Source organism: Pristiophorus japonicus, chromosome 7, assembly GCF_044704955.1.
Source record: "Pristiophorus japonicus isolate sPriJap1 chromosome 7, sPriJap1.hap1, whole genome shotgun sequence".
NCBI classification, from domain to species: domain Eukaryota; kingdom Metazoa; phylum Chordata; class Chondrichthyes; family Pristiophoridae; genus Pristiophorus; species Pristiophorus japonicus.
Window position 1 is genome coordinate 129,201,087 of NC_091983.1, and position 9,079 is coordinate 129,210,165.

At 45.4% G+C, this 9,079-nt stretch overlaps 1 pseudogene; it reads right to left on the reverse strand.

The window, feature by feature from the left end:
• The window catches only part of LOC139266631 (nephrocan-like), a 31,345-nt pseudogene extending 22,540 nt beyond the window's left edge, over positions 1 to 8,805 (reverse strand).
• Between the last annotated feature and the right edge of the window lie 274 nt (positions 8,806 to 9,079).

Here is a 9,079-nt window from a genome sequence, read left to right on the forward strand (position 1 = left end):
TTTCAGGCCAGTTTGGCAAATGAATAAACAATTAGAGATCTTTACCCATTTGGATTTATTATGGAAGTGAAGTTCACGTAACTGAAATTCAAACTGGAACTTGAACCAGGAAACACTGGCACTCAGCTTTTACTATACGAGTGTATATTAAATGCCAAAGAATGCTTTGACTGCATGGTAGAAAAGAAACACAAACGTTACTAATCATATAATATTCATTTTGTTAGGTGTATGTGTTTATAAATTACATTGACTTTTATATTAGGATATCAGCTCAATGCGGAGTTTTCAGGCTCACTCAGTGATTCAGTTCAAGAAACCACATGCTGTGAAAACTCTTGCTGTGCTCTCATGTTGGGCACAACAGCAAGGTACCTTACAACAGATGCTAGAGCTGCAGTAACATGATTTTGTTTCATTGATTTTTCATTATAAATTTTATTAAAACCAAGATTTAAATAACAAATTAGTAGTGGCAAATCTGATTGCATTACCAACTGTTACTATAACCGCCTCCATTTAAAAATCAAGGTAAATGTTATTGCCCTTTAACTTTCTATGCTCTTTTAGCATCTGATAAATTTTTCAGTGAATTAAATCGTTGTGACATATATACGAATAAACAGAACCCTTCATTATTGGTTCATGCTGTCACAATATGATATGCTCAGGAACTATTATGCTCTCTTCTGCCATGTGACATATAAACCTGGAGCGGCAGGGTCGTGGCCCAGGAGCGGTGGTATCGGAGTAGAGAAGCGAAGGGGTCATGGCCCAGGAGTGGCGCAGCATATAACAGCAGCGGGGTCGTGGCCCGGGAGCAGCACAGCATACAACAACAGTGGGGTCGGGGCCCAAGGATGGCGCAGCAGAATTTGGTCTCCAGTCATCTTGGTTAACCCTTACCACAGGACCAAGGCCTTGTTGTCAATCCCGTGTGGTGGCTGGTGTGCAATGGCCACTCCACATTGAAATAATTCACGCATCTTCCATCCTTCAAGATATAGCTCATTGAAATACCTGTGAGCTCAACTTTTTTTGGTGTGGAAGCGGGTCATCTTCAACACGAGGGGCTGCCTAATACTATATTAACCCTGATGTAATTCGATGACATGGTGGAACTCCAAGTGGATGGCTGAAGGTCAGGTTTGCATTCTGCAATTCTGCATATAACATGCAGAGGCACTGAGTAGATAGCAGGGGTTTCTCCACAACTTAGCTAGTGACTGGGAGCAGATCTCCAACTTATCCTCTTGGTATGGGAAGGTCATTGTTGAAAATAATCAGACTATATTATGGTAGATACACAGTAGGTTTTACAATTACAGGTTGAACCTCCCTTATCTGGAACCGTCGGGACCTGACCTGTTCTGGATAAGGAATTTTTCTGGACGAGGTGTGGCCACATTAAATTGGATGGTACAGGTACTGAGCAAGGGGATATCGGGGCTGGCTTGCGACAGAGAGATTATGGGGGGTGGGGGTGGAGGGGGGGGCGGTGGTGGATCGCGGGGTCAGGCCAGTGGGCGTTGGCAGTGAGGAAGGATTTCAATTTAGTCATGTCGGAGTTCTGTGCATGCACCACCCGGTGGCCGGCAATGGTTCTGGATGAGGGGTGGTTCCGGATAAGGGAATTCTGGATAACTTCTACTCATTTCTGTCGTCATGTTGGGGACCATTCTAATTTTGGGGACATAAACGGTTTGTTGAAATATGTGGCACAAACACAAAACTAGCTCATATTACCCCAAATTAGCAAATAGTCTCAATATATAATTACCTTTCAAAGGGGTCAGGAATAAAAGCTTAAAGTAAAATCATATTTTTACAAAGGAATTTTTTGGGATAAACTGCGTAGGTTTTATTTTTAAATGAAAAAATGAAATGGCAGTAAATAGTTAAATTATACTTGCTTGATATTGTCAGTATTCTGTAGTTAATCAGTAACATCCCCTTCCATAGAACGCAATGGGGATACAGATAACACTTGACAATATAACACTCAGTCCTGGATTAACAGAATAACAGTGGCAAAATGAAAAAATCAGAAATCAGGAATGGCACAGATTTCTTATTTAACTTTTCAGAGGTAGGAACAGGAAATGAACACTGAACACCCACTCTCACCAGTCCAATATGGCCACTTCAACACCATTGACATCAACATAGCCCCAAAGCGGAGGGGACAGCAGAAGCAGTGCAGCAAAAACGTCAATGCCGGGGCACTTAGAGACCCAGCTAAGAGAGCCCTATACGTCAGCGCCTCACAGCTAACCTGGAGTGCCTTGATGACCCTGAGACACAGAATGCCCACAGCGCTTGATCTGCCCTCTAGGCCTCCATAACCAGTGCCTGCGAAGAGACGCTCGGTCACTCAACCAGAAAACACCAGACTGGTTTAATGAGAATGACCAGGAGATCCAAGAGCTAATATATCGCAAGCGCAGGGCATTTCTGAGCCTTAAACAACAATCCAGCTCGGGAGCAGCAAGGCAGCATTACAGACGGCTTAAGGCTGAGGTCCAACAAAAAACTCGGGACCGAAAGAACAGGTGGTGGATGGAGAAAGCACAGGAGATACAGCAGTTGGCCGACATCCATGATGTGCGAGGATTCTTCATCGCAGTCAAGGTCACCTATGGTCCAAATACCCAAGGCCCCACCGCACTTTTGGCCAAGAACGGAGAAACACTCATCAAGAACACCGAAGCAGCCAGGGCCCGCTGGAAGGAGCACTTCGAAGATCTCCTCAATCGAGACTCTGGCTTTGACTCGAATGTTCTCAACTCCATCCCGCAGCATGCCACCCATCATCACCTCAGTAAAACCCAGCACTGCACGAGGTAGAAAAATTCATAAGACAGCTTAAGAACAACAAGGCTACGGGAGCAGATGGAATCCCCACTGAGGCACTGAAGTATGGTGGGGACGCAATGTTGGCGTGAATACATAACCTCATCTCTCTCATCTGGAGGGAGGAGAGCATGCCGGGAGATCTCAGAGATGCAGTGATCGTGACCATCTTTAAAAAATGGGACAAATCCAACTGCGGTAACTACAGAGGAATCTCCCTCTTATCAGCCACTGGGAAAGTCGTCGCTAGAATCCTCCTCAACCGTCTTCTCACTGTTTGAGGAGCTCTTCCCGGAGTCACAGTGTGGATTTCATCCCCTGCGGGGCACAACGGACATGATTTTTACAGCGCAACAGCTACAGGAAGAATGCAGGGAACAGCACTAGCCCTTATACATGGCCTTCTTCGACCTTACAAAGGCCTTTGACATTGTCAATCGCGAGGGTCTATGGCAAGTCCTCCTGCATTTCGGATGCCCCCAAAAGTTTGTCACCATCCTCCGCCTGCTCCACGATGACATGCAGGCTGTGATCCTTACCAACGGATCCATTACAGACCCAATCCACATCCGGACTGGGGTCAAACAGGGCTGCATCATTGCCCCAACCCTCTCCTCAATCTTCCTCACTGCCATGCTCCACCTCAGAGTCAACAAGCTCCCCGCTGGAGTGGAACTAAACTACAGAACCAGTGGGAACCTGTTCAATCTTTGTCGTCTCCAGGCCAGGTCCAAGACCATCCAACCTCTATAAGCAGGGCGACGCCTGCGTCTGCGCACATACAGAGGCTGAACTCCAAGTCATAATCAACATATTTACTGAGGCGTACAAAAGCATGGGCCTTACGCTAAACATCTGTAAGACAAAGGTCCTCCACCAGCCTGTCCTCACCGCACAGCACTGCCCCCCAGTCATCAAGATCTACAGCGTGGCCCTGGACAACGTGGACCATTTCCCATACTTCGGGAGCCTCTTATCAACAAGAGCAAACCTTGATGATGAGATACAGCCTTCGGCCCCCTGAAGAAAAGGCTGTAATAATATCTGCCCTCCTGTATGGCTCAGAGATATGGACCATGTACAGTAGACACCTCAAGTTGCTGGAGAAATACCAGCAATGATATCTACGCAAAATCCTACAAATCCCCTGGGAGAACAGACGCACCAACATTAGCATCCTCGACCAGGCCAACATCCCCAGCATTGAACACTTGATCAGCTCCGCTGGGCAGGCCACATTGTCCGCATGTCAGACACGAGACTCCCAAAGCCAGCGCTCTACTCGGAACTCCTTCATGGAAAACAAGCCAAAGGTGGGCAGCGGAAACGTTACAAGGACACCCTCAAAGCCTCCCTGATAAAGTGCAACATCCCCATTGACACCTGAGAGTCCCTGGCCAAAGACCGCCCTAAGTGGAGGAAGTACATCTGGGAAGGCGCTGAGCACCTCGAGTCTCATCGCCGAGAGAATGCAAAAATCAAGCGCAGGCAGTGGAAAGAGCGTGCTGCAAACCTGTCCCACCCATCCTTTCCCTTAACGACTATCTGTCCCACCTGTGACAGGGACTGTGGTTCTCGTATTTGACTCTTCAGCCACCTGAGGACTCATTTTTAGAGTGGAAGCAAGACTTCCTCGATTCAGAGGGACTGCCTATGATGATGATGATGATGACTGAATCAGTTACCAAAAGATTTGCACATTTGGAAAACAAAATAAATGATCTCATTATCCCTAGTAGATCATGTATTTCTGGAAAATATCTGCACACAATTAGCAGCCATTTTTCAAAATGGGAATGCACAACTTCAACAAAAAATATGGTACCTATAATTAAGGACAAACTGGGTAACTATGGTCTAACGTCAGTTATGGGCAAACTCTTAGAATCCATAATTCAAGATAAAATTAGTGAGGATTTAGAAAGACAGCTAGAATGGATTTATTAAAGGCAAGCCATGTTCGACAAATTCAATAGTTTTTTTGAAGAAGTGACCGATTGTCATCTCATAGGCCGTCCCTCGAACGAGGATGACTTGCTTCCACGTGTTCACAGGTGTTTCGATGAAGGACCCGATGTTCCAGTCCTGAACTCCAATTGAGGGGGTGGAAGATGCCTGCGCGTGAATTTTTTTAACGTGTGGTGACCGTTGCACACCAGCCACCACATGGTCTTGACAGAGCTAGGTCTTGGTCCAGTGGCAAGGATTAACCAAGACGATTAGAAACCTGCTCTGCTGCACGGACCTAGTGCGCACACATATCGCAGTGTGGGCTGACCCGTGCTGCCCCTGGGCCCTCGTATCTTCTGGGCCCCGTACCCTCACCTGTCGCACCTCCGCTACGATCTCTCACCACTCCTCCACCATAAACATTCACCACATCTTGCCACAAACACTCGCCGCTCATCTGCACCCGATCTTCCCACTCCTCTGTACCTGGGCCCTGCCGATGTTCCTGCCCACGCTCCAAAACGGCGATCATGGTTTTGATGACATCGCCCAGTCGCCCATCTCAACATCGTCGCACAGCTGGAGCAACTCGCACTGGAGGTTGAAGTGGTATGCCACAGCAGCTCTTTTATAGCCTGATCTACGGAGCTGTTCTCTTGCAAGTCAGGGTACCACAATGTTTTAGAGCCCGCTGCTCCAGCTCTTTTATAGCTCGACCTGCAGAGCTGTTCTCTCACAGGTCAGAGGGCCACGACCAATTGAATAGGTGAAGGGAATGCAATAGAGTTAGTGTATATGGATTTTTAAAGGTATTCAATAAAGTGTTTGTTCTTACAGTAATTCAAATGTATGGGATAAGGAAATGTAACGTGGTGGATAGTAAGTTGTTTGACAGACAGAAAACAAATGTTTATAGTGAATGGTGTTGCTCAATTTGAGAAGGGTTGGAAGTGCTGGCTCCAGAGGTCTGTATGGGCCCATTTTTTAAAATCTCTGTATATATAGATCATTTGAATTTGGGCACAAAAAGCACAATATGCAAATTTTCTGATGACCAAAAGCAAAAGGTTTGTCAAACAGTGAGGAGCACTGTAAATTATTGGCAGGATGTGGGGAAGTGCAAGGTAATACATTATAGGAGGGAAAAACAAGGAATGGGAGTATGCACTCAATGGAAAAATGCTGAAGGATATGGATGAGTAGAAAGATTATGGGATTTAAATATATAATCCCCTAAATATATTTTCTGCAGGTAGATAAAGCCATAAAAAAGGCTAGGAGCATTTTAAACTTATAAATGGGGGCACAGATTGCAAGGGTAAAGTTGTAATGATAAATTTATACAAGGCAATTGTTAGGCCATAGTTAGAATACTGAGTTCAATTTTGGTTGTCTCATTATAGAAAGGACATTAAAGCCATGGAGGGTACAGCACTGATTACCAAAATGATACCAGGTATGGAAGGCTGTAGTTATAAAGAGAGACTCGAGATACTGAAGCAATTTCCATTGGAGCAGAGAAGACTAAAGCGATTTAATAGAGCTTTTTTAAAATTGTGAGGGGTTTTGCTAGAATGAATAGGGAAAGACTATTTCCTCTGTTTAGAGAGTCAGTGATGAGGGGCGATTAATTTAAAATTGTCAAGAAGAGAGTGAGGAGAGAGGTTATGAGAAATGTCTTTATACAGTAGATTGTTGGAGTGTGAGGCACTTTGCCAGAGGGAATAGGTAAGTTAGGTCTATGACATCTTTTAAGGAGAAAGTGGATAAATATTTGAAACAAAGAAAGATACAGCGAAATGGAGAGAAAGGCAGTGGGATTAGTTCCAGATCATTCTCATAAAGCCAGGACATACATCAAGAACCTAATAGTCTCCTTCCTTGGATCTATTTTAGTACAATTTTGTTTCCCCTTATATTCAATAATCTTCAAAATGCACACTATGGTATAATAAGGATATTGGGATTTGGTTAAGCACTTTAACCTCTCACTGATCCAATCCCAATACCTCCATACCAAAGCAAAATACTGCGGATGCTGGAAATCTGAAATAAAAACAGAAAATGCTGGAAATGCTCAGCAGATAAGGCAGAGAGAGACATAGTTAATGTTTCAGGTCGACAAGGGTCAACGATATTTTATTTTTGCTTCCTGCATAAAAACCGTAAAATTAATTTGCAGTCTAATTCAAATGTGTCAAATTTGAACTCCGCGCATATCTGCTCTGTATTAACCAGCAGTCTCTCCTTACACATCCAAGGCGATTTCAGTCATGGATTTTAAGGACATTTAACAAATCGCTAAGCTTCCACAATGAGTAGCAACTTTTATGATTTTTTTTTAGAGAAAATTGTATAACAAATACTTCTAGCTTACATGCAGTTTAAAAAAATATCTCATCTCATTGGCTGTCACGTTCGGAATTCCCAAAGTATTCACAAAACCATTACTGGGTTTTAATTCATCTTGCAGATCCCTTATTAAATTTATCATGTGCAAAGTAATAGAGACAAAGTAATGCAAAAATAACCCAGCACAGCGAAACACACATCAATAAATAACTCCATTAAGGTTAAAAACCAAATAAATTAAACATATCGAATAAAATAAACCAGTGCAAATAAATGACACTGAACCCAAATCAATAACATGATTCACAACAAAGATCTGCTTTAAAAGCTAGTTAAAACGATGCTGCCAAGCTCAATGAGCTTCTTTCTCTCACCCGCAGCTGTTTGATGTTGTTGTGTCCGAGGTGAAGTTTTCTGGTGTCTGTTGGGATGGCTATGAGCACAGGGGTAACTCTGTGGCTCTGGGCACAGGGGTAACTCTGTGGCTCTGGGCACAGGGGTAACTCTGTGGCTCTGGGCACAGGGGTAACTGTATGGCTCTGGGCACAGGGGTAACTGTATGGCTCTGGGCACAGGGGTAACTGTATAGCTCTGGGCACAGGGGTAACTGTATGGCTTTGGGCACAGAGGTAACTGTATGGCTCTGGGCACAGGGATAACTGTATGGCTCTGGGCACAAGGGTAACTGTATGGCTCTGGGCACAGGGGTAACTGTATGGCTCTGGGCACAGGGTAACTGTATGGCTTTGGGCACAGGGGTAACTATGGCTTTGGGCACAGGGGTAACTATGGCTTTGGGTACAGGGGTAACTGTATGGCTTTGGGCACAGGGATAACTGTATGGCTCTGGGCACAGGGGTAACTGTATGGCTCTGGGCACAGGGGTAACTGTATAGCTCTGGGCACAGGGGTAACTGTATGGCTCTGGGCACAGGGTAACTGTATGGCTCTGGGCACAGGGGTAACTGTATGGCTTTGGGCACAGGGGTAACTGTATAGCTTTGGGCACAGGGGTAACTGTATGGCTCTGGGCACAGGGGTAACTGTATGGCTATGAGCACAGGGATAACTGTATGGCTATGAGCACAGGGATAACTGTATGGCTCTGGGCACAGGGATAACTGTATGGCTCTGGGCACAGAGGTAACTCTGTGGCTCTGGGCACAGGGATAACTGTATAGATCTGGGCACAGAGGTAACTGTATGGCTCTGGGCACAGGGGTAACTGTATAGATCTGGGCACAGAGGTAACTGTATGGCTTTGGGCACAGGGGTAACTCTGTAGCTCAGGGCACAGGCGTAACTGTATGGCTCTGGGCACAGGGGTAACTGTATGGCTCTGGGTACAAGGGTAACTGTATGGCTCTGGGCACAGGGGTAACTGTATAGCTCTGGGTACAGGGGTAACTCTGTAGCTCTGGGCACAGGGGTAACTGTATGGCTTTGGGCACCGGGGTAACTCTGTGGCTCTGGGCTCAGGGTTAACTGTATGGCTTTGGGCACAGGGGTAACTGTATGGCTCTGGGCACAGGGATAACTGTATGGCTCTGGGCACAGGGGTAACTGTATGGCTCTGGGCACAGAGGTAACTCTGTAGCTCTGGGCACAGGGGTAACTGTGGCTCTGGGCACAGGGGTAACTCTGCAGCATTGCACCGATTAGAAGGAGTCACAGATATACCTCGTGGGGCAATGGCCTTGGCATGAAATCAGAAAGGACAAAATAAAGAGCAAAGAAATGAATAGCATTTTTTTGTCTTCAAGAATTACCAATATTAATTCCAGTGGTCCAGTATACAAGCACATAAATCGGTATTAATGCGGAAGCCGCTCTGCTTTCGCTGGAGAAAATCTCAATCTCTAGAAATGTGTCTGTATCTCTCTCTTTTAAACACTGGAGTCTCTCATAGAGTGAGCGTGTTTCT